The following is a 24,301-nucleotide window of genomic DNA, read 5'->3' on the forward strand; positions in this document are numbered from 1 at the left end:
ACCTTACATGTTTAGGACTTTAAAAAAATTTGCGTGGCAACTTGCTGCAAGAGCGAGATGATAATTTCACAGAGAGGGAAACCAGGCATCCGGAACCTGAGTAAACAGGGCAATTAACTGTGTATCTCCTTAAGCAACCAGATTGAAGAATTGTGAAATTGGCAGCACAAGGACTGAGAAGGAAGTGTAAATTAGAATGGGTCAATTCAACAATTCAACAACTTGTATTTATATAGCATCTTTAACGTAGTGAAACATCCTGAGGCTCTTCAGAGGAGTATTATGAGATAAAAAATTTGACACCGAGCCACATAAGTAGAAATTAGTGCAGGTGAACAAAAGCTTAGTCAAAGAGGTATGCTTTAAGGAGCATCTTGAAGGAGGAAAGAGAGGTAGAGAGACAGAGAGGTTTAGGCAGGGAGTTCCCGAGCTTAGGTCCCAGGTAACAGAAGGCACGGCCATCAATGGTTGAGCGATTATAATCAGGGATGCTCAAGAGGGCAGAATTAGTGTAAATCAGGTACAGAAAGAGAATTACAGACAGGGAAAGAACGTCTGGATTAAGAGAGCGAGGAAAAAAGAGACAGACAGGAAAAGTTTAAAAAAAAATTTAAACATTTAAATATTACATCTTTAAAATCTGCAACAATAATCCAAACATGAAGGCATGAGACTCCGCGCTTGTAATAGTTAATTTTCAGTGCCAGAGAGGTTGACTGGAAGTAATTAACCCTTATCGTGCATTAAAAGGGTACTTAGACTGAAATAGACAAGACCTAACTTTCTATGGCGAGTTTGCTACATTTCTATCATGCAAATACAGCAAGTTCACACCGTTCAATGCATTTCAATGATGAGCCAGATCCAAGAGGCCATTTTCATGAAGCTAACAGTGGAGTGGTGCATCTTGGACAGCAACTTTTGGAATCATTTATCTTGCCTGAAGTTGCTGTAGCATTTGCGCATAAATACCCTCATCATTAGTTAGACAGCAAATAATGGACCAATAGATCAAATCAAATCAAGATGATTTATCCATGTGCAGTCATGTCTGTTATTTATTCTAAACAGACAAAACAGTTCTAATCAATGTTACGTGTACATTTAATTGATAGAAAGAACTTGCATTTATAGAGCACCTTTCATATCTTCAGGATGTCTCAATGCACTTTGCAATCAATACATTACTTTTTGAAATGTAGTCACTCTTGTTTTGTTGGCAAACACAGCAGCAATTTTGTACACAGCAAGGTCCCACAAACAACAAGTGAGATATATGGCCAGTTAATCTGCTTCATATAAAAAACACCACACTCACACAAAAGCTTGTACAACATTTTGACATCTCCATCAGATTGTAGAAGAACTAGATGTTAATCTGGTGTTTGTTCTTCAGTTCCTAAATATTGGCCAGTTCAGGATCCTATTGGGATTTTCCAAAGATTCTCCAGAGTCACGCATCTGCATCTGTCTGGAGAGGGACTCCTCTGTACATATTCCATTGACCTATATTATTTTTAGATTCACAAAGTTGTATCTAATTTGTATAGTGCATAAGCATTCATAAATGCTGCCTGGTCTTGGCGTCCTGAATTTGTCCTTCATTCTCCCTATTGGCCTGTTCATAAACCAACAGTATATACTATGAAAGCAGCACTAAATAACAGTAACTCCCATTCAGTGGAACGTTGTCTGCTAATTCATTTTTTATGACACTGATGAATAAAATATACAATGTTCTTTATCAGTGCTCCAGGAATATTCTCTTCTCCTGATTGTCTCTCGGTGTCAAGTTCTCTGCAGTCCAGCTCAGAGTTGCAGTGTGTAGTTGATGTAATCTGGCAGCTGTAATATTCAATGGCATGTACCACATGTTTGGAGTTTAAATTACAGTTTATCACAAGTAATGTAAGCCCCTACATCTCAGGCATTGTTGTAGTCCTTTACCTCCGAGTAGAGACTTGTTGGCTTCTCAGTACCACTGCCCTTTTCACACATCTCCAGTGAGAAATATAGAAAGAAAGAAAAAAATAACTTGTATTTATATAGCGCCTTGCACTAGCAGGTTGTTCCACAGTGCTTCACAGCCAATAAAGTATTACTGTTGCAATGTAGATAAATGCAGCAGCCTGTTTGCGTACAGCAAGGTCTCACAAACAGCAATTAAATCAATGACCAGATAATCAATTTTCGTGGTGCTGGTTGAGAGATAAATGTTCACTGAGACATAGGAGGAACTCCCCTGATCTTCTTTGATTACTGCCATGGGATATTTTACACTCAGTTGGGAGGTCAGATGGGCCCTCGGTTTAACGTCTCATCAGAAAAAATCTATATGTTTTCTAGATTACTGAAATTGAATTGAATCAAGTATAGTTGAAGGATTATGCATACCAAAGGACATACCTTAATTCTCAGAATTCTTGGCTTCTTCCAGTGCTTGTCTTTGTTCAGCATTGTAACTTGTGTATCCAAGAGTTTGGCAACTTTGTCTTCTTGAATATGTAGCATTGACAGCAATGTGATGAACAACTTTATACTTTATAATGAAGACAGAAAATGCTGGAAATACTCAGCAATTCAGGCAGCACCTGTGGGGAGAGAAACAGAATGAAAGTTTCATTCAATGACCTTTTGTCTTTTTTGTTTTTTTATATTTTTCAAACTATTTGCCTAAAACAAACAATTCAAATTCTGTGAAAGGTGAACATCTCTGTGTCCTTCTCAGTACCATTTTGATTGCCGAATCCCATTCATTAGCATGTATAAAGTATCATAGTGAGGTAGTAGCTTTGAAAAGTGCCAATTTACAATTGTGTGATGAAGTTCCCACCAGCAGTAAGTTATGCTACTATGTTTAAAATTTGTTATATTCCCTTGGATGGTAAGTGAAAGCATTTAATCACTGCATGAATCTTTAAAGAGTCTGAATGTCTGCAGGTTGAGATATTTTACCACCTCTGACCTGTCCCCTGAAATAATATTAAGACTCACGCAAAACTCTGCTGATGGTGTCCTATCCTGCATCAAGTTCAGCTTGCCCATCACACTCACCCTTTGTGACCTACTTTGGCTTCCAGTTCACCTCAAATTAAAATTCTTATCATTGGGTTTATATCCCACCATGTCGTCACCCCATCCTCTCTCTATAACTCCCTCTCCATCCCAGACTCTGTATATTAACACTTTAACACCAGCTGCTAATGCACCCACCGTCACCAATCCATTATTAGCTGTTCGTTCAGCTGCCTAGGCTCCATTCTCTGCAATTCTCTCCGTAAACCTCTTCACTACTCCACCTCCCTCCCCCTCTAATCGCCTCCTTAAAACCCACCTACTTGACTAAGCTTTTGGTCAGCCCTCCGAATCTCTCTGGGCTGGATTTTATGAACCTTGCCAGGTCCCGGGCAGGTGATGTCGGGTACTAGTTCTGACCCCACTGCTGGCTCCATCCTTTTCTGTGAAATGAATTCCTCCTGATTGGGCTTGTTAAGCTTGCCCAGTGAATTGCCCGGCCAATTGGAGGAATTGGGTCTGGTAATGTCATTTGATGACGCATCATCAGCCGGTTTCCTGAAAGGGACCATGGTAAAATTTATTTTGACATTTGTGTTATCAGTGTTCTACAGCATTGAGGTGCTGCAAATGTTGACAATCACTTCACAAAGGTGCACGGCTCCACCCAGGCTCTCCCATGACTCCCTCCATCTGCTTATAGATTGAGTTACAGCATGCAGGGAGGTCCTCTTCCTTCCCATGGGTGGAAGATACCTTCCTAGAAGATCTATGCAGTCTGGTTGCACATTACAGAGGAGGGCCCATGCAGGGATGTGTTTAGGAGGACCTCGCTGCAGTGCCGCAAACATTTCAATGATCTCAGTAGATCACGAAACATTAGTACAAAGCCACACTCAACTTCATCCTGCTGTGGCTCTCATCACATCCCCATCACTCTGCCTTCCCTACCCGAGTCCTGCACATCTTTACTCACACCAACATACCTTGCACCTCCACTCATCCCTCTCTTTCTATTTACATTATCACATCCCCATCCCACTAGCCACCTCTCACACTCTCCCTCATCCTTGTCCAATCATACCAACTACAGGTAGAGTGTCTGAAATCTGGAAACCTCGGGACCAAGACTGTTCCGGATTTTGAGTATTTCTGGATTTCGGAACGTCTTTCTGCCGTCCCGACGCTGGAAATGCCTGGGCCAAGGTAAGGAGGTGAGGTCGACGGCAGAGCGAGGTGGGGGGGATCAGTGGCACAGAATGGGTCGGCGGAGCAGGGGGAATTGGCAGCAAAGTGGGCCGGCGGAGCAGGGCGGGTCGGCGGAGTGGGCGGTGGAATGGGGGGGTTCAGCAGCGGAACGGGGGAGAGTCGGCGACGGAGCGGGTCGGCGGAGCGGGGTGGGGTCAGCGCAACGGGGGGGGGGGCGGCGGCACAGAGCTGGTCAGTGGAGCGGGTCGGCGGGGGTTGTCGGCGGTGGGGGCGGGGGGTGGGATGGGAGGGGGTTGGCGATTCTGGGTTTGGCAGTGTCGGCGGCGGTTTTTTGAAATTTTTTGGGGGGTGTTTTTCCCTCTCCCTCAGCCCAACTCGCAGCGGGTATCGGTTTAAAAATATCTCCGAATTTCAGAACTCCAGATTTCGGATGCTCAACCTGTAACAATACACAAGGGTAGGCACTTGGGTATTTTATGCAATGTTCATGTAAAGTTTCTGTTCATGCTGTGTCAAACATTGAAACCTTTATGTTCAACACTTTGTATTGTTGGACAGATTTGTGTGCACCTTTGGCTTAGTGAGTTGCAATGAATGGTGTAACCCCTGCAATGGTGATGAGTATGAAAGGAATGGTTGGACATTGTAGGGATGCTTTATGGGATGCTTGGTGTGGTGTGGTGCCAACCTGTGGCATCATGTGACAGCCAGGGTGTACAGTGTCAAATGAAGTAAATCTGGTCATGGTGAGGCCATCCCTGGCCTCCCGGGCAGCAATGTGCATAGGTGCCCTGTGTCCTGTGCAGCATCAGTTGATTGCAGAGAAGATTGATCATAAACACAAAGATCACAAGAATTAAGAGCATCTGGCCCCTTGAGCCTGCTCTGCCATTCAATAAGATCATGGCTGGTCTGACCTTGGCCTCAGCTCCACTTGTCGTTGTTGCTGCTGGTGTGCCTGGGTATGCTGGTATGTTTGGTGCTGCTGGTATTGGGGTTGATCATGGTAGGATTCTGATGACCAGGGTGAGAGAGGTTCAAGGGCACCCATACTGATGGAATAGATAGCAGGTGAAGTAGAGGTGACAGAAGCGATCTGTCAATGGTGAGAGAGGTAATGAGGTCAGACTGGATAGAGATTTGTGTAAAGACATGCAGTATTCTGAATTTGTAGTGGAAATACACTTTAGAGCAGCTAGTTGTTAAGGGAACATTTCTTAATCAGCCGGGAGCTTTGACTTGACATTTGAAGCTGTCAATTCATCAGCTGATTCTATGGCCACTGATCTCCTACCTCAGTTCCACAGACGAGATCTAGGCACAGTGGGAAACTGGTGAGCGATCTGTCAAAGCCAAAAAGCTGGGAAAAAAATTGTTAAGTGGTTGCACTGTGTCAGGTCTGCTCAGCACTGACAGATCTGACATTTGGTAAAGGCGCGTAGCAGCGGGTTCACAGTGGGGTCCCAACCCACTGGGGGGGAAAATACACTTTTCCACCTGACTCACCACCGATCTCACCTGCTGACCCCCACAAAATGCAGTCCTGGGTCTTTGGCTTGGTGTCCATTTTCCTGATGTCTCTGTGAAGTGCTTTGGGACATTTTTCTAAGTTAAAGATGCTATATAAATGAAAGCTGTTGATATGTGCATGTGAGTGAGTGAATGTATATTTGTGAGTGAGTGATTGAATGCATATTTGAGTGAATGAGTGACTTGCTGTGCAGTGATGAGTGAGCATGTAAATAATGCACTGAATTTGCTATTTATTCACTCAAACAGTCAGACAAAGAATTAGAGAACACCCAAATGCACCATTAAAAATCCTATTTCTGAAATTATTTTTCACATTATAGGCATTGGAGGAAACTCACTGCTAAACCACATTCTAAGATGTAAAACCCTATTGTATATTTGAACTTTGTTGTAGTCAGTGCATTAACCATACTTTTCATGTATAAATGTGACAAGTTTAGTTGTGCCTGTGATCTGAAAGCACAGCCCTTGATCCCTTATTAATTTATCTGGTTGGGAGATGTATAGGTAGCTGCATGCTGTTCATGCCTTTATATTGAACTCTCTGTTGAAGCACTGTTTATTACAACACATCAGAGATAGCCAGGATACATGGATGGAATCACTCCTCTTACAATGACAGATCCTTTGGAACAGACATAAAGCCAGAGCTTCATCTGTTCCAAAAAGTCTGGAGTTGCATTGTGATCAGACGGGCAACAAATCATCATGCAAGGACCAGTGTTGGAATTCACCAAAAATATGGTTCAAATTAGACGTAGAAATTAAAAACCCGTTTAAAGCCAATGCAAAGTTCTTTAAATAAACTCCTCTTGTGTCATTACAGTAAATTCTGTACGGTTCCTAAGCTGATGCTACAGTGAGCCACTGTCTTGTTAAAGGGGAATCATTGTTGTATTACAAAGCAGCTAAGTAGAATCATACATCATTTTCATCATGATGGCACAGTCAGCAAGCAATGCAACAATGTGTTTGTGATGTGATAGGTTTTTCTGGCATAAATGATATCATCGGGTTACTAAGTTTTATAATACTGAAAGCTTGTTTATAATGAAGTACATAAACATGCCACTGAATACCCTGGAAGGGCAACTTTTGCAAAGCTCCTTATGTAAAGCCCTAGATTAAACTTTTATTAATGAGCAGGTCTGGTATGTGGCATTGTACTTGGATGTCTAGAAGATCAAAATGGCTGACATGACACCAACTTTTCTAGGTAGGGTCTTCCATATTGCTAAAGGCAAATGTCCAACAACAGCAAGACTGAAAGCAACTGCTACTGGAAGGCATTAGGGTTCAATACCTTCCAGAATTGGTTTGTAGAGATGTAAGCAGCTGCTGTTGAAGCACCACGCCTCCAAATGATGGAACTACTGGTTTATAGTGTGAAATATGTCCACGCTGCATTTAGGAGAAGAATGGAAATGCACAATTTATGGTATGTTTTGCTCACTGGATCGATTTTCGTCTCTGGTGCATATTGAGTGGGTTAAGCACTCCACTTGGTTAACGACATTGATGGGAGACCCAAACAATTTAATGATCGAGCCTCATTTAAATAAAACTTTTAGATTTGAGATGACGACATTGGAGGGAACACAGCAGGATAATTAACATTTTGTATTCATTTTCTCTTTCCACTTAATTCTTCTGTCTCACTCTCGTGTTCTCTCTCTCTCTCACACACACACACACACACACAGCATGGTGATCTGGTGCTGCATTACACTGCCACTCATCTACAACCGCATACAGTGACACATAGAAACATAGAAACTAGGTGCAGGAGTAGTCCATTCGGCCCTTCAAGCCTGCACCACCATTCAATAAGATCATGGCTGATCATTCACCCCAGTACCCCTTTCCTGCTTTCTCTCCATACAACTTGATCCCTTTAGCCGTAAGGGCCATATCTAACTCCCTCTTGAATATATCCAATGAACTGGCCTCAACGTATCTCTGCAGCAGGGAATTCCACAGGTTAACAACTCTCTGAGTGAAGAAGTTTCTCCTCATCTCAGTCCTAAATGGCCTAGTCCTTATCCTTAGACTGTGTCCCCTGGTTCTGGACTTCCCCAACATCGGGAACATTCTTCCTGCATCTAACCTGTCCAGTCCCGTCAAAATATTATATGTTTCTATGAGATCCCCTCTCATCTTTCTAAACTCCAGTGAATAAAGGCCCAGTCGATCCAGTCTCTCCTCTATGTCAGTCCTGCCATCCCAGGAATCAGTCTGGTGAATCTTCGCTGCACTCCCTCAATAGCAAGAACATCCTTCCTCAGATTAGGAGACCAAAATTGAACACAATATTCCAGGTGAGGCCTCACCAAGGCCCTATACAACTGTACTAAGACCTCCCTGCTCCTATACTCAAATCCCCTAGCTATGAAGGCCAACATACCATTTTCTTTCTTCACCGCTTGCTGAACCTGCATGTCAACTTTCAATGACTGATGTACCATGACACCCAGGTCTTGTTGCACCTCCCCTTTTCCTAATCTGCCGCCATTCAGATAATATTCTGCCTTCGTGTTTTTACTCCCAAAGTGGATAACCTCACATTTATCCACATTATACTGCATCTGCCATGCATTTGCCCACTCACCTAACCTGTCCAAGTCACCCTGCAGCCTCTTAGCGTCCCCCTCACAGCTCACACCGCCACCCAGCTTAGTGTCATCTGCAAACTGGGAGATATTACACTCAATTCCTTCATCCAAATCATTAATGTATACTGTAAATAACTGGGGTCCTCGCACTAAGCCCTGCGGCACTCCACTAGTCACTGCCTGCCATTTTGAAAAGGACCCATTTATCCCGACTCTCTGCTTTCTGCCTGCCAACCAGTTCTCTATCCACGTCAGTACATTACCCCCAATACCATGCGCTTTAATTTTGCAACCCAATCTCTTGTGTGGGACCTTGTCAAAATCCTTTTGAAAGTCCAAATACACCACATCCACTGGTTCTCCCTTGTCCATTCTACTAGTTACATCCTCAAAAAATTCCAGAAGATTAGTCAAGCATGATTTCCCCTTCATAAATCCATGCTGACTTGGACCAATCCTGTCACTGCTTTCCAAATGCGCTGCTAGTTCATCTTTAATAATTGATTCCAACATTTTCCCCACTACTGATGTCAGGCTAATCGGTCTATAATTACCCAGTTTCTCTCTCCCTCCTTTTTTAAAAAGTGGTGTTACATTAGCTACCCTCCAGTCCAGAGGAACTGATCCAGAGTCAATAGACTGTTGGAAAATGATCACCAATGCATCCACTATTTCTAGGGCCATTTCCTTAAGCACTCTGGGATGCAGACTTTCAGGCCCCGGGGATTTATCGGCCTTCAATCCCATCAATTTCCCTAACACAATTTCCCGCCTAACAAGGATTTCCTTCAGTTCCTCCTTGTCATTAGACCCTCGGTCCCTTAGTATTTCCGGAAGGTTATTTGTGTCTTCCTTAGTGAAGACAGAACCAAAGTAATTGTTCAACTGGTCTGGCATTTTTTTGTTTCCCAGTATAAATTCACCTGAATCTGACTGCAAAGGACCTATGTTTGTCTTCACTAATCTTTTTCTCTTCTCATATCTATAGAAGCTTTTGCAGTCAGTTTTTATGTTCCTGGCAAGCTTCCTCTCATACTATATTTCACCCGCCAAATTAAACTCTTTGTCTTCCTCTGCTGAATTCTAAATTTCTCCCAGTCCTCAGGTTTGCTGCTTTTTCTGGTCAATTTATATGCCTCTTCCTTGGATTTAACACTATCTTTAATTTCCCTTGTTAGCCACGGTTGAGCCACCTTCCCCGTTTTATTTTTACTCCAGACAGGGATGTACAGTTGTTGAAGTTCATCCATGTGATCTTTAAATGTTTGCCATTGCCGATCCACCGTCAACCCTTTAAGTATCATTTGCCAGTCTATTCTAGCCAATTCATGTCTCATACCATCGAAGTTACCTTTCCGTAAGTTCAGGACCCTAGTCTCTGAATTAACTGTGTCACTCTCCATCTTAATGAAGAATACTACCATATTATGGTCACTCTTCCCCAAGGGGCCTCGCACAACAAGATTGCTAATTAGTCCTTTCTCATTACACATCACGAAGTCTAGGATGGCCAGCCCTCTAGTTGGTTCCTCGACATATTGGTCCAGAAAACCATCCCTAATACACTCCAGGAAATCTTCCTCCAATGTATTGCTACCAGTTTGGTTAGCCCAATCTATATGCAGATTAAAGTCGCCCATGATAACTGCTGTACGTTTATTGCATGCATCCCTAATTTCTTGTTTGATGCTGTCCCCAACCTCACTACTACTGTTTGGTACTCCCACTAGTGTTTTCTACCCTTTGGTATTCCGCAGCTCCATCCATAGATTCCACATTATCCAAGCTAATGTCCTTCCTTACGATTGCATTAATTTCCTCTTTAACAAGCAACGCCACACCACCTCCTTTTCCTTTCTGTCTATCCTTTCTGAATGTTGAATACCCCTGGATGTTGAGTTCCCAGCCTTGGTCACCCTGGAGACATGTCTCCGTGATGCCAATTTTATCATATTCATTAATTGCTGCCTGTGCAGTTGATTTGGCCACCTTATTACGAATACTCCTCGCATTGAGGCACAAAGCCTTCAGGCTTATCTTTTTAACACACTTTGCCCCTTTGGAGAATTTTGCTGTAATGTGGCCCTTTTTGATTTTTGCCTTGGGTTTCTCTGCCCTCCACTTTTACTTTTCTTCTTTCTATCTTTTGCTTCTGCCCCCATTCTACTTCCCTCTGTCTCCCTGCATAGGTTCCCACACCCCTGTCATATTAGTTTTACCCCTCCCCAACAGCACTAACAAACACTCCCCCTAGGACATTGGTTCCGGTCCTGCCCAGGTGCAGACCGTCCGGTTTGTACTGGTCCCACCTCTCCCAGAACCGGTTCCAATGTCCCAGGAATTTGAATCCCTCCCTTCTGCACCACTCGTCAAGCCACATATTCATCTGAGCTCTCCTGCGATTCCTACTCTGACTAGCACGTGGCACTGGTAGCAATCCTGAGATTACTACCTTTGAGGTCCTACTTTTTAATTTAATTCCTAGCTCCCTAAATTCAGCTTGTAGGACCTCATCCCATTTTGTACCTATATCGTTGGTACCTATATGCACCATGACAACTGGCTTAGTCACCCTCCCCCTCCAAAATGTCCTGCAACTGCTCCAAGACATCCTTGACCCTTGCACCAGGGAGGCAACATACCATCCTGGAGTCTCGATTGTGGCCACAGAAACATCTATCTATTCCCCTTACAATAGAATCCCCTACCACTATAGCTCTCCCACTCTTTTTCCTGCCCTCCTGTGCAGCAGAGCCATCCACGGTGCCATGGACTTGGCTGCTGCTGTCCTCCCCTGATGAGTCATCCCCCCCAACAATACCCAAAGCAGTATATCTGTTTTGGAGGGGTTTGACCACCTGGGACCTCTGCACTACCTTCCTTCCACTGCTCTTCCTATTGGTTACCCATCCCCTATCTGTCTGTGTAACCTTTACCTGCGGTATGACCAGCTCACTAAACGTGCTATTCATGGCATCCTTAGCATCGCGGATGCTCCAGAGTGAATCCATGTGCAGCTCCAGTGCCGCAATGCGGTCTGTCAGGAGCTGCAGCAGGATATCCTTGCCACTATGTGCTCATCATCATTATATGCAGTCCCTCGGAGTCGAGGATGACTTGCTTCCACTCATAAAGTGAGTTCTTAGGTGACTGAATAATCCAATGGGATTGAAGGAAAGGGTGAGAACAAAAGCAAGATGGCATCAGTGACTAAGGTGATATAAGGAAAAAATTGAAAAAGTCAAAGCTAATGACACTATATTTGAAAGCGTGAAACATTCGCAGAAAAATTGATGAATTAATAGCGCAGATAGAAATGAATCGGTTTAATCAAATAGTCATTACGGAGATGTGGTTGCAAAGTGACTATAGTTGGGAACTAAATATTCCAGGATACTTAACTTTTAGAAGAGATAGGAAAATTGGAAAAGGAGGAGGAGTAGCCGTGATAATAAAGGATAGGATGAAGACAGTAGAGAGGAAGGATCTTTGCTCCGAAAATCAAGAAGTAGAATCAGTTTGGTGAAGCTAAGAAACAGCAAGGAGCAGAAAACATTGGTGGGAGTTGTTTATCGGCCACCAAACAGTAGTTGTAATGTAGGGCAGAGTATAAATCAAAAAATTAGAGGTGCATGTAACAAGCGTAATACGGTAATCATGGGGGACTGTAATCTACATATACACTGGGCAAACCAAATGTGGTGGACGAGTTCATGGAATAAGATTGTTTTCTAGATCGATATGTTAAGGAACTAACTAGGGAACAGGCTATTTTGGACCTTATATAGTGCAATGAGAAAGGGGCCTTTAGGGAAGAGTGACCACAATATGATAGAATTTTATATTGCGTTTGAAAGTGATTTAGTTAAGTTCAAAATTAGTGTCTTAAATCTAAGCAATGCAAACTAAGTAGATATGAGGGTCGAGTTGGCTAAGGTAGATTGGGAAACTACATTAAAAGATATGACAGTAGACAAGCAATGGCTAGCATTTAAAGAATTAATACATAATTTACAACAAATATACATTCTTATAAGACACAGAAATCCCACAGGAAAAGTGGTCCAACTGTGGCTAACAAAAGAAGTTAAACATAGTATTAGATCAAAGGAAGAGGTTTATAATGTTGGCAAAAAGAGCAGTAAACCTGACAATTGGGAGGATTTCAGAATTCAGCAAAGGAGGACCAAGAAATTGATAATAAAAGAGAAAAATAGAATATGAGAGTATATTAGCAAGAAACATAAAAACAGATTGTAAATGTTTCTATGGGTATGTAAATAGGAAGAGAATAGTGAAATTAAACATGGGCCCATTAGAGGCAGAGACAGGAGAAATTATAATGGGCAATAAGGAAATGGCAGAGACATTGAACAAATACTTTGTATCTGTCTTCATGGTAGAAGACACAAAAAGCATTCCAAAAATAATGGGACTAAGGGTCTAGAGAGAATAAGGAACTTAAAGAAATCAATATAAATAAAGACATAGGGTTCAAAATTCGGTACGGCCGTTTTGGAGATGGTGTCGCCGTCTGAATGGAGATTTTACCGCCACTGGAATTCAGTTTTGCGTCTGAAGAGGGGATTGCAACGTTAAATCAGGCATTGCACGCTACTCTGGAGGCGGTAAACAGCAGTAAGTGGGGCGGCAAGTGAGGCGGCAACATCCAGACGGCAATCATCATTTGTAACTGCGCCACAGACATACTGCCGCCTCCTGGATGCAATTGAGGTGGTGATTGGACATGGCACCACCTCATGCATATCTTCCCTTCCTACGCACTCACTCACGGGGTGAAGATGGCAGATGCAGCAGCAGCTCACCAGCGTACTCACCACTTCTTGGACCCCGCCGTCGATGCACTGCTTGATGCCCTGGAAAGGCAGCGAGAATTACTGAGGACGGAGGCTTGCAGGAAGTCACAGCCCCAGACATTTCGAAGGCTATGGGGGAAGTCACAGAAAGAGTCCCAGTGAGTAACACGGTGCCCAGGACAGCGACCCAATGTCACAAGAAGTGGAGCAGCATGATGTGGGTGATGAGGGTATCTTAAACATTAACCTGAGCATGCCATGCTCTGAGCTCACTGTGCTCTCCTCAATGTGAATGTGTCTGATCCCATGCTCTATGTGGGTGAGACCTGATGCAAGGTTTGCATTTGCAGCCTCACCCACTCCAAGGGCCTCTATGCGCTCTTAACCTTCCTCCTCTGTTGTGGAGACCCACCGCTCATCTTGTTAGCTCCTCAGTCTTCATGTGCATCTGGAAGATGTTATCCTTACCATTACCATTAGGTCCTCGACCCCTCATTCAAGCATTGCCACAAGTACTCGCAGCTAATGGAAGTTACATCGACCTTTAAAGACTCTCATACATTAACGATCTGAACTATGTAAGGCACTTCGGACAGACAGATAGAAGGCCACTAACTCTGACGTTCTCTTTAATCTTGCAGGCCAAGCTTGCACACAATGGAAGGGAACAGATGTGGACCGGAGGAGGGGACCCTGATCTGCAACCCACAACTGCGTTGGAGCAACGCATCTCGGCCCTGATGGGCGCACAAGTGGGTGCGGTAGCAGAGGGTCAGGCCAAACCCCCGCGGAACAGTGACGGTATGTTGAGTTCCTTTGCAGCCTCCAGCAGGCCACTTAGCCCTGACACCACAATCCTTCACCGCTTTCCATGAGACTGGCATTTCCGAACGCCTTTCCCAGTCCTGGCCCCCTCCCCTGTAGGTAACCACTCTTCTCTGGCTTTGTGCTTTCAGATGATGACTCAGATGGCCTGGGGCCTGCATGTCAGCCTTCGACTGTGGGTGATGGTAGAGAGGAGGTGGAGGCGGAGGACAGCTCTCTGGATGTGACAGTGGCCTCAGACAGCATGGCCAGCAGCTTTTTGGTGGAAGACGTGGTCGGGGAGATGGAGGTGGGTGATTATCCAGGACCCATGGCCTACAGCAATGCCACGGGGGAGGGGAAAGCAGGGGGCCAGCTCCCCGGAGGATGAGTGTGCGCCTGAGTGATGCTCAGCAGCACTCTGATGAGGTGCCCGAATTAGAGGATGTTGCAAGACAATCATTACAGATGCACAGCGATCTGCTGGGTGCATTGCCCAGGGTGCCCGACAGTCTTGATGCACTAGCTGTGAGGATGGAGGAGTCCACCTCAATTATTGCACGTGCCTCTCAGCAACACGTCGAGTCTATCCTTGGTAGATACCAATGGATGGGATTACGGAGACGTGGCTCCAGGATGATCAGGGCTGGGAACTCAACATCCAGGGGTATTCAACATTCAGGAAAGATAGAATAAAAGGAAAAGGAGGTGGGGTAGCATTGCTGGTTTAGGAGGAAATTAAGGCAATAGTTCGGAAGGACATTAGCTTGGATGATGTGGAATCTATATGGGTAGAGCTGCAGAACACCAAAGGGCAAAAAACGTTAGTGGGAGTTGTGTACAGACCTCCAAACAGTAGTAGTGATGTTGGGGAGGGCATAAAACATGAAATTAGGAGTGCATGCAATAAAGGTGCAGCAGTTATAATGGGTTACTTTAATATGCACATAGATTGGGTTAACCAAACTGGAAGCAATACGGTGGAGGAGGATTTCCTGGAGTGCATAAGGGATGGTTTTTTAGACCAATATGTCGAGGAACCAACTAAGGGGGAGGCCATCTTAGCCTGGGTGTTGTGTAATGAGAGAGGATTAATTAGCAATCTCGTTGTGTGAGGCCCCTTGGGAAAGAGTGACCATAATATGGTGGAATTCTGCATTAGGATGGAGAATGAAACAGTTAATTCAGAGACCATGGTCCAGAACTTAAAGAAGGGTAACTTTGAAGGTATGAGGCATGAATTGGCTAGGATAGATTGGCGAATGATACTTAAGGGGTTGACTGTGGATGGGCAATGGCAGACATTTAGAGACCGCATGGATGAACTACAACAATTGTACATTCCTGTCTGGCGTAAAAATAAAAAAGGGAAGGTGGCTCAACCGTGGCTATCAAGGGAAATCAGGGATAGTATTAAAGCCAAGGAAGTGGCATACAAATTGGCCAGAAATAGCAGCGAACCCGGGGACTGGGAGAAATTTAGAACTCAGCAGAGGAGGACAAAGGGTTTGATTAGGGCAGGGAAAATGGAGTATGAGAAGAAGCTTGCAGGGAACATTAAGACGGATTGAAAAAGTTTCTATCGATATGTAAAGAGAAAAAGGTTAGTAAAGACAAACGTAGGTCCCCTGCAGTCAGAATCAGGGGAAGTCATAACGGGAAACAAAGAAATGGCGGACCAATTGAACAAGTACTTTGGTTCGGTATTCACTAAGGAGGACACAAACAACCTTCCGGATATAAAAGGGGTCGGAGGGTCTAGTAAAGAGGAGGAACTGAGGGAAATCCTTATTAATCGGGAAATTGTGTTGGGGAAAATGATGGGATTGAAGGCCGATAAATCCCCAGGGTCTGAAGGACTGCATCCCAGAGTACTTAAGGAGGTGGCCTTGGAAATAATGGATGCATTGACAGTCATTTTCCAACATTCCATTGACTCTGGATCAGTTCTTATGGAGTGGAGGGTAGCCAATGTAACCCCACTTTTTAAAAAAGGAGGGAGAGAGATAACAGGGAATTATAGACCAGTCAGCCTGACATTGGTAGTGGGTAAAATGATAGAATCAATTATTAAGGATGTCATAGCAGTGCATTTGGAAAGAGGTGACATGATAGGTCCAAGTCAGCATGGATTTGTGAAAGGGAAATCATGCTTGACAAATCTTCTGGAATTTTTTGAGGATGTTTCCAGTGGAGTGGACAAGGGAGAACCAGTTGATGTGGTATATTTGGACTTTCAGAAGGCTTTCGACAAGGTCCCACACAAGAGATTAATGTGCAAAGTTAAAGCACATGGGATTGGGGGTAGTGTGCTGACATGGATTGAGAACTGGTTGTCAGACAGGAAGCAAAGAGTAGGAGTAAATGGGTACTTTTCAGAATGGCAGGCAGTGACTAACGGGGTACCGCAAGGTTCTGTGCTGGGGCCCCAGCTGTTTACACTGTACATTAATGATTTAGACTAGGGGATTAAATGTAGTATCTCTAAATTTGCGGATGACACTAAGTTGGGTGGCAGTGTGAGCTGCGAGGAGGATGCTACGAGGCTGCAGAGCGACTTGGATAGGTTAGGTGAGTGGGCAAATGCATGGCAGATGAAGTATAATGTGGATAAATGTGAGGTTATCCACTTTGGTGGTAAAAACAGAGAGACAGACTATTATCTGAATGGTGACAGATTAGGAAAAGGGGAGGTGCAAAGAGACCTGGATGTCATGGTACATCAGTCATTGAAGATTGGCATGCAGGTACAGCAGGCAGTTAAGAAAGCAAATGGCATGTTGGCCTTCATAGCGAGGGGATTTGAGTACAGGGGCAGGGAGGTGTTGCTACAGTTGTACAGGGCCTTGGTGAGGCCACACCTGGAGTACTGTGTACAGTTTTGGTCTCCTAACCTGAGGAAGGACATTCTTGCTATTGAGGGAGTGCAGCGAAGGTTCACCAGACTGATTCCCGGGATGGCGGGACTGACCTATCAAGAAAGACTGGATCAACTGGGCTTGTATTCACTGGAGTTCAGAAGAATGAGAGGGGACCTCATAGAAACGTTTAAAATTCTGACGGGGTTAGACAGGTTAGATGCAGGAAGAATGTTCCTAATGTTGGGGAAGTCCAGAACCAGGGGACACAGTCTAAGGATAAGGGGTAAGCCATTTAGGAGCGAGATGAGGAGAAACTTCTTCACCCAGAGAGTGGTGAACCTGTGGAATTCTCTACCACAGAAAGTTGTTGAGGCCAATTCACTAAATATATTCAAAAAGGAGTTAGATGAAGTCCTTACTACTAGGGGGATCAAGGGGTATGGTGAGAAAGCAGGAATGGGGTACTGAAGTTGCATGTTCAGCCATAAACTCATTGAATGGCGGTGCAGGCTAGAAGGGCCGAATGGCCTACTCCTGCACCTATTTTCTTTGTTTTCTATGTTTCTATGTGACAAATGACCATGGGGTTCCAGGCATGGTGACATGGGCTATGGCTGACATGGCAGTATCCATTGAGCACCAGGCCGATGCTATGGTAGGCCTGCAGACTGTCATGTGGTCAGTGCGTGGTGGCATCAATCAGCTGTGTGGTGTGCTACTGACACAGTCTGTGCTTATGCAGCACCAACCTGATGCCACGCAGGCACTGATCACTGCCACCCTGTCTGGGGCCCCATCACTTCAATAGGGACCTATTGTTGCCGAAGCACGGCAACAATCTGTGCTCACCCAGATTGCTCCAGATGATGAGGCTCTGCCCCGGGGGAATGGCAGCATGTCGGGCCTGTTGAAACATGATGTCCTCTCTCAGGGCAACATCACTCCGCCCTTGCCTGTGCCGCTCCCTGCAACCCATCCACCACAGAGAACAGCCGCCCATGCTGAGGTGATGCAGTCCGCAGCCATGGCTTTCCTGGGCCGGAGTTGGTGGGGAACATCCTGCTAGGCCAACAGAGTAACCATCTACCAGCCTTGCTGCAGGCACTGATACCCCATTGAGGAGGAGCAGTAGGCGTGGGAGGGTGGAGAAGGGAAGAGGTGGGAAAGCACTCAGAAAGACCCACTAAAGATGTGTGTGACAGTGGCCAGAGATGGTGACCTTGCTCGAATATGAACTCATGTAAATAGTAGCACGTGGATGTGGGTGAGAATATTTCATGGTGTCTTGTTTCCATTATTATTTGCTAAGGATGATGGCATCCTTTTCTGCTTCTTTACAGCACACTATGGTTTTTGTTGCAAATAAAAATTATTTTGATTTGTCACGTTCTTGTCTTGCCATTTATATACTTGGCGAGTGGAGTGCGATGTCTTCAGCAGATTGCCAGGTGAATAGGCTGGACATTCGGCACATCTCGCATCATTCACTGGAATCGGTGCGCGATGAGTCTCTGACGAGCAGCCCTTGCAGCCACAGCAGTGCCAGGCTGCCTCCGCCATGGATAAAGCTCCTCGTCTTCCTCCTCATTGTCATCCTCCTGAGGTGAATCATCCATCCCTGCTGGTAATGGCTGGCCCCTCATGATGGTTACGTTGTGCAGCGTGTCGCACACAATGTGAACATTCACAGTCTATCAAGGTAGCAGAAACACTGCTTCAGAAACCCGATAGTTTGCTCTATAATGATCCTGGGTGCGGTATGGCTGCTGTTGTAGTGCTAGTTGGCAGGGATAGTGGGATTGTGGAGGGGTATCATCAGTCATGTGGCATGACCATATCCTTTGTCGCCCAGGAGCCAGCCACGCCCTTCATGCGGTGGCTGGAACAGTCGTGGCACACTTCTCTCCCACAGGATGACGGCATTGTGGCAGCTGCCAGGATATCGGGCATTGACAGCGAGGATCATCTGAACGTTGAGGGAGTTATAGCCCTTTCGATTCCAAAACACCTCTCTGTTGTGAGAAGGGGCTTGCAATGTCATATGCATACAATCAATGCCCCCTGAATCATGGGGAAGCCTGCTATAATGGTGAAACCAAGAGAGCGCTCATCCTGGCTCTGCCTGGACATGCTGAACTTTATGTAGTCCATGTGTCGGCTGTAGAGAATGTCAGTCACCTGGCGAATTCAGCAATGTACTGCAAACTGCGAGCTGTTGCATCTATCGCCGGCAGGATACTGGAAGGAGCCGGTAGCATAGAAGTTGAGGGCTACAGTCACTTTCACTGCCACTGACAGTGAGGTCCTCCTCCTCATTGTCAGTTTCGAGGTCTGTCTGCAGGAGGTGGCAGAGCACGGTGACCACCTCCTTGTGGAACCACAGCCTTCTTATGCATTGCTCCTCGGACATAGCAACGTAAGAGTAATGCGCACGATAAACCCTGCATCTGTACGACCTCCTGCCCCGATGTCTGGGGCCTCTCCTCTGGTGTGGACTCACATTGGCCTGAAGTCGTTTCTGTAGCCGGTGCCTTTGAAGTCGTCGCGACAGGACGACATGGTGCGCCATCACTGCCCCCATTAAGTTGCAGAAGTTCACCACGATGTGCTAGATGCCAATGTATCCAACCTGAAACCCACCAATGTTTGCAAAATGCTAGATGTGAAGCTGAATAGTCGCAGCACACCAATACCTACGCACTCTGTGAGGAGCGAACGCAGCAAGGACCGTGACGTCTGTGGCCCGGCTACAACTCCCTTTAAATACCGCCCCAGAATCGTTACCTTGACTTGTGAACGCCAACTTTTTGTGGCATGTTCCCCGCCAGCCAGTAAGTGAGGCGTCAAAAGTGAATTGGCAAGACCAGTGCCAATGAGGCATTGCATGCATACTGACGTCAGGATTTCCATGGCCAGAGTCGACAAGGTGGCAATTCTTTGCACCCTTGAAAAGCAGAACCAAATTTCCCATCAGGCAGTACCACCGCCTGATGCCAGTGATATTCCTAGATTCTGGAACAGTCACCAAGGATTGGAAGACAGCAAACATAATATTTAAGAAAGGAGGAAGAGAATAAACAGGGAACTATAGGCCAGGTAGCCTGACATCAGCAGTAGGCAAAATGCTAGAATCTATTATTAAGGACGTGATAACAGGGCACTTAGAAAATCATAATATGATTAGGCAGAGTCAACATGGTTTTATGAAAGGGAAATTATGGTTGACAAATCTATTAGAGTTTTTTTGAAGATTTAACTAGTAGGCTGGATAAGGGGGAACCAGTTGATGTAGTGTATTTGGATTTTCAAAAAGCATTCGATAAGGTGCCACACAAGAGGTTATTACACAAAATTAGGACTTGGGATTGGAGCTAATATATTAGCATGGATTGAGGATTGGTTAATGGACAGAACATAGGAACATAAGAACATAAGAACATAAGAAATAAGAGCAGGAGTAGGCCATTTGGCCCCTCGAGCCGGCTCCGCCATTTAATAAGATCATGGCTGATCTGATCTTGGGCTCAGCTTCACTTCCCTGCTCGTTCCCCATAACCCTTCACTCTCTTTATTGTTCAAAAATCAGGCTATCTCCACCTTAAATATATTCAATTACCCAGCCTCCACAGCTCTCTGGGGCAGAGAATTCCACAGATTTATGACCCTCTGTGAGAAGAAATTCCTCCTCATCGCAGTTCTAAATAGGTGGTTCCTTATTCTTAAACTATGCCCCCTAGTTCGAGATTCCCCCATGAGTGGAAACATCCTCTCTGCATCTACCTTGTCGGGCCCCCTCATTATCTTAAATGTTTCAATAAGATCACCTCTCATTCTTCTAAACTCCAATGAGTATAGGCCCAATCTGCTCAACCTTTCTTCATAAGTCAACCCCTTCATCTCAGGAATCAACCTAGTGAACCTTCTCTGAACTGCCTCCAATGCAAGTATGTCCCTCCTCAAATAAGGAGACCAAAACTGTATGCAGCACTCTAGGTATGGTCTCACCAATACCCTGTACAGTTGTACTGGACTCCCTTGCTTTTATACTCCATCCCCTTTTTAATAAAAGCCAACATTCTATTTGTCTTCCTGATTACTTGCTGTACCTGCATACTAACGTGTTGTGTTTCATGCACAAGGACCCCCAGGTCGCTCTGTACTGCAGCATTTTGTAATCTCTTTCCATTTAAATAATAATAATTTGCTTCTTAATTTTTCCTGTCAAAGTGGATAACCTCACACTTTCCCACATTATAACCCATCTGCCAAATGTTTACCCATTCACTTAGCTTATCTATACCCCTTTGCAGATTATTTGCGTCCTCTTCACAACTTGCTTTCCCACTCATCTTTGTATCATCAGCAAATTTGACTACATTACACTCGGTCCTTTCATCCAAGTTATCAATATAGATTGTAAATAGTTGAGGCCCCAGCACCGATCCCTGTGGCACCCCACTAGTTGCCGTGTGCCAACCGGAAAATGATCCATTTATCCCGACTCTCTGTTTTCTGTTAATTAGCCAATCCTCTAACCATGCTAATATATTACCCCCAACCCCATGAGCTCTTATCTTGTGCAGTAACATTTTATGTGGCACCTTATCGAATGCATTCTGGAAATCCAAATATATTACATCCACTGGTTCCCACTTATCCACCCTGCTTGTTACATCCTCAAAGAACTCCAGCAAATTTGTCAAACATAATTTCCCTTTCATAAAACCATGCTGACTCTGCTTGATGATATTGTGCTTTTCCAAATGTCCTGCTACTGCTTCCTTAATAATGGTCTCCAGCATTTTCCAAATGACAGATGTTAGGTTAACTGGTCTATAGTTTCCTGCTTTCTTTCTCCCTCCTTTTTTAAATAGGGGCATTACATTTGTGGTTTTCCAATCCACTGGGACCTCTCAGAATCCAGGGAATTTTGGTAGATTACAACCAATGCATCCACTATCTCTGCAGCCACTTCTTTTAAGACCCTTGGATGCAGGCCATCAGGTCCAGGGGACTTGTCCACCTTTAGTCCCATTATTTTACTGAGTACATTTTCTTTAGTGATAGTGATTGTTTTAAGTTGCCCCCTGCCTATAGCCCCTTGATCATATATTACTGGGATGTTCTTAGTGTCTTCTACTGTGAAGACCGATACAAAATATATTTTCAAAGTCTCTGCCATTTCCCTGTTTCTCATTATTAATTTCCCAGTCTCATCCTCTAAGGGGCCAACATTTACTTTAGCTACTCTCTTCCTTTTTATATACCTCTAGAAAACAGAGAGTAGGAATAAAAGGACTTTTTCAGATTGGCAGGTTGTAACTAGTGGGGTACCAGAGCTATTTACAATCTAGATTAATAACTTAGATGAAGGGACTGAGTGTAACATATCCAAGTTTGCTGATGATACAAAGTTAGCTGGTTAAGTAAGCTGTGAGGAGTATGCAAAGAGGCTTCAGAGAAATATAGGCAGGTTGACTGAGTGGGCAGGAAAATGGCAAATGGAATACAATGTGGGAAAATGTGAAGTTATCCACTTTGGTAGGAAAAACAAAAAAGCAGAATATTTTTTGAATGGTAAGAGACTGGGAAATGCTTGCATTCAGAGGGATCTGAGTGTCCTTGTACATGAATCACAGAAAGTTAACATATAGGTACATCAAGCAATTAGGAAAGCAAATTGAATGTTAGCGTTTGTTACAAAGTGATTAGAGTATGAGTAAAGAAATCTTACTACAATTATGTGAGGCCACACATGGAGTACTGTACACAGTTCTGGTCTCGTTACCGTAGGAAAGACATACTTGACTTAGAGGGATTGCAACGAGGGTTCACAAGACTGATTCCTGGGATGAGGGGATTGACCTATGAGCAGAGATTGAATAGACTAGGCCTATATTCCCTAGAGTTTAGAAGAATGAGAGATGATCTAATTGAAACATATAAAATTCTGAAGAGGCTTGACAGGGTTAAAGCTGAGAAAATGTTTCCCCTAGCTGGGGAATCTAGAATACAGGATCACAGTCTCAGAATAAAGGGTTGGCCATTTAGCACTGAGATGAGGAGACATTTCTTCACTCAGAGTTGTGCATTTTCGGAATTCTCTACCCCAGAGAGTCATTGAGTATATTCTTGGGACTGAAGGGATATGGGGATAGTGCAGGAGGGTGGAGTTGAGGTAGAAGATCTGCCATGATCATGTTGATTGGTGGAGCAAGCTTGAAGGGCCAAATGACCTACTCCAGCTTCTATTTCTTATGTTCTTATGTTCGTAATGTGCAGTCAAACATTGAAACCTTTATTTTCAACACTTTCCATTTTTGGACAGATTTGTGTGTATCTTTAGAAGTGGCTTAGTGAGTTGCAATGAATGGTGAGACGTAACAGTAACCCCCACAATGATGGTGAGTATGAAAGGAATGACTTAGACATTGTAGGGATGCTTTTATAGTGTTGGTATGGGGTGGTGCCAACCTGGCACATCAGTGACAGTCATGGTGTACAGCGTCAATGAAGCAAATCTGACCATGTTGAGGCCATCCCTGGCCTCCCGGACAGCAATGTGGTCAGGTGCTAATGCCCTCTGTCCTGTGCAGCATCAGGTGATTACGGAGAAAGTTGGTGTTGTTGTTGGTGCTGCTGGTGTGCCTGGTGCTATTGGTGTTGAGGCTGATGGTGGTCGGATTCTGAGGACCAAGGTGAGACAGGGCATCCATGTTGATGGAATAGATGGCAGGTGAAGTACAAATGACAGAAGCATTCTATCAATGGTGAGGGAGTTCTTCCAATCAGGTAAGAGTAGATAGAGAGTGGAAAGTGAAAAGCCTGCAGAATCTGTGCTGGAAATGGACTGAGAAACATCTTGTGGCTGAGGAAAGTAATGATCTGTCAGGTGGGAGCCTTTACTTGAATCAGCTCAAGCAATGGCCATCCATCTCCCGCCTTAGATTCACAGACGTGGTCCCTAAGCAGTGTGGACCCCGTGGGTGAGCAGTTAAAGTGCAAAGGTAAGTTTAAAAGCATCATTAAGGGTCTGTGAACAACGCAATAATTGGTTTAATTGGGTCGCCCGTCTCTGTGGGTCGGGTCGGATCGGAGATCACACACGTGCCTGTGGGAAAGACGCGTTGCAGTGGGTTGACCCGCTGTCAAAAAAAATCAAATTTCCCACCTGACCCACCACCGATCCTGCCGGTTGACCCTCCGGAAAATCCCCCCCCCCCCAATGGATTTAATCTTCCCAATATTTAGTTGAAGAAAATTTCTGCTCATCCAATACTGGATGTCAGAGAAGCAGTGTGATAATTTAGAAACAGTGAATGGGTCAAGAAAGGTGGTGATGAGGTAGAGCTGGGTGTCATCAGCCTACATGTGGAAACAGACACTGTGTTTCTGGATGATGTTGCCGAGTGGCAGCATGAAGATGAGAAATAGGAGGGGACCAAGGATA

The 24,301-nt window shown here is 44.6% G+C and overlaps 1 long non-coding RNA gene across 1 annotated transcript in view; it reads right to left on the reverse strand.

Annotated features, from left to right (window-relative positions):
- Positions 1-1,042: 1,042 nt before the first annotated feature.
- LOC139265170 (uncharacterized) overlaps positions 1,043-24,301 on the reverse strand; it is a 28,988-nt gene continuing 5,729 nt past the window's right edge. Inside the window, exons 2-3 of the long non-coding RNA XR_011593489.1 lie at positions 2,407-2,591; positions 1,043-1,998 (exon numbers count right to left, since the gene is read on the reverse strand). This is a non-coding gene — a long non-coding RNA (uncharacterized lncRNA). The remainder of the gene's footprint in view (positions 1,999-2,406; positions 2,592-24,301) is intronic.

This window comes from Pristiophorus japonicus, chromosome 6 (genome assembly GCF_044704955.1).
Source record: "Pristiophorus japonicus isolate sPriJap1 chromosome 6, sPriJap1.hap1, whole genome shotgun sequence".
Lineage (NCBI taxonomy): Eukaryota > Metazoa > Chordata > Chondrichthyes > Pristiophoridae > Pristiophorus > Pristiophorus japonicus.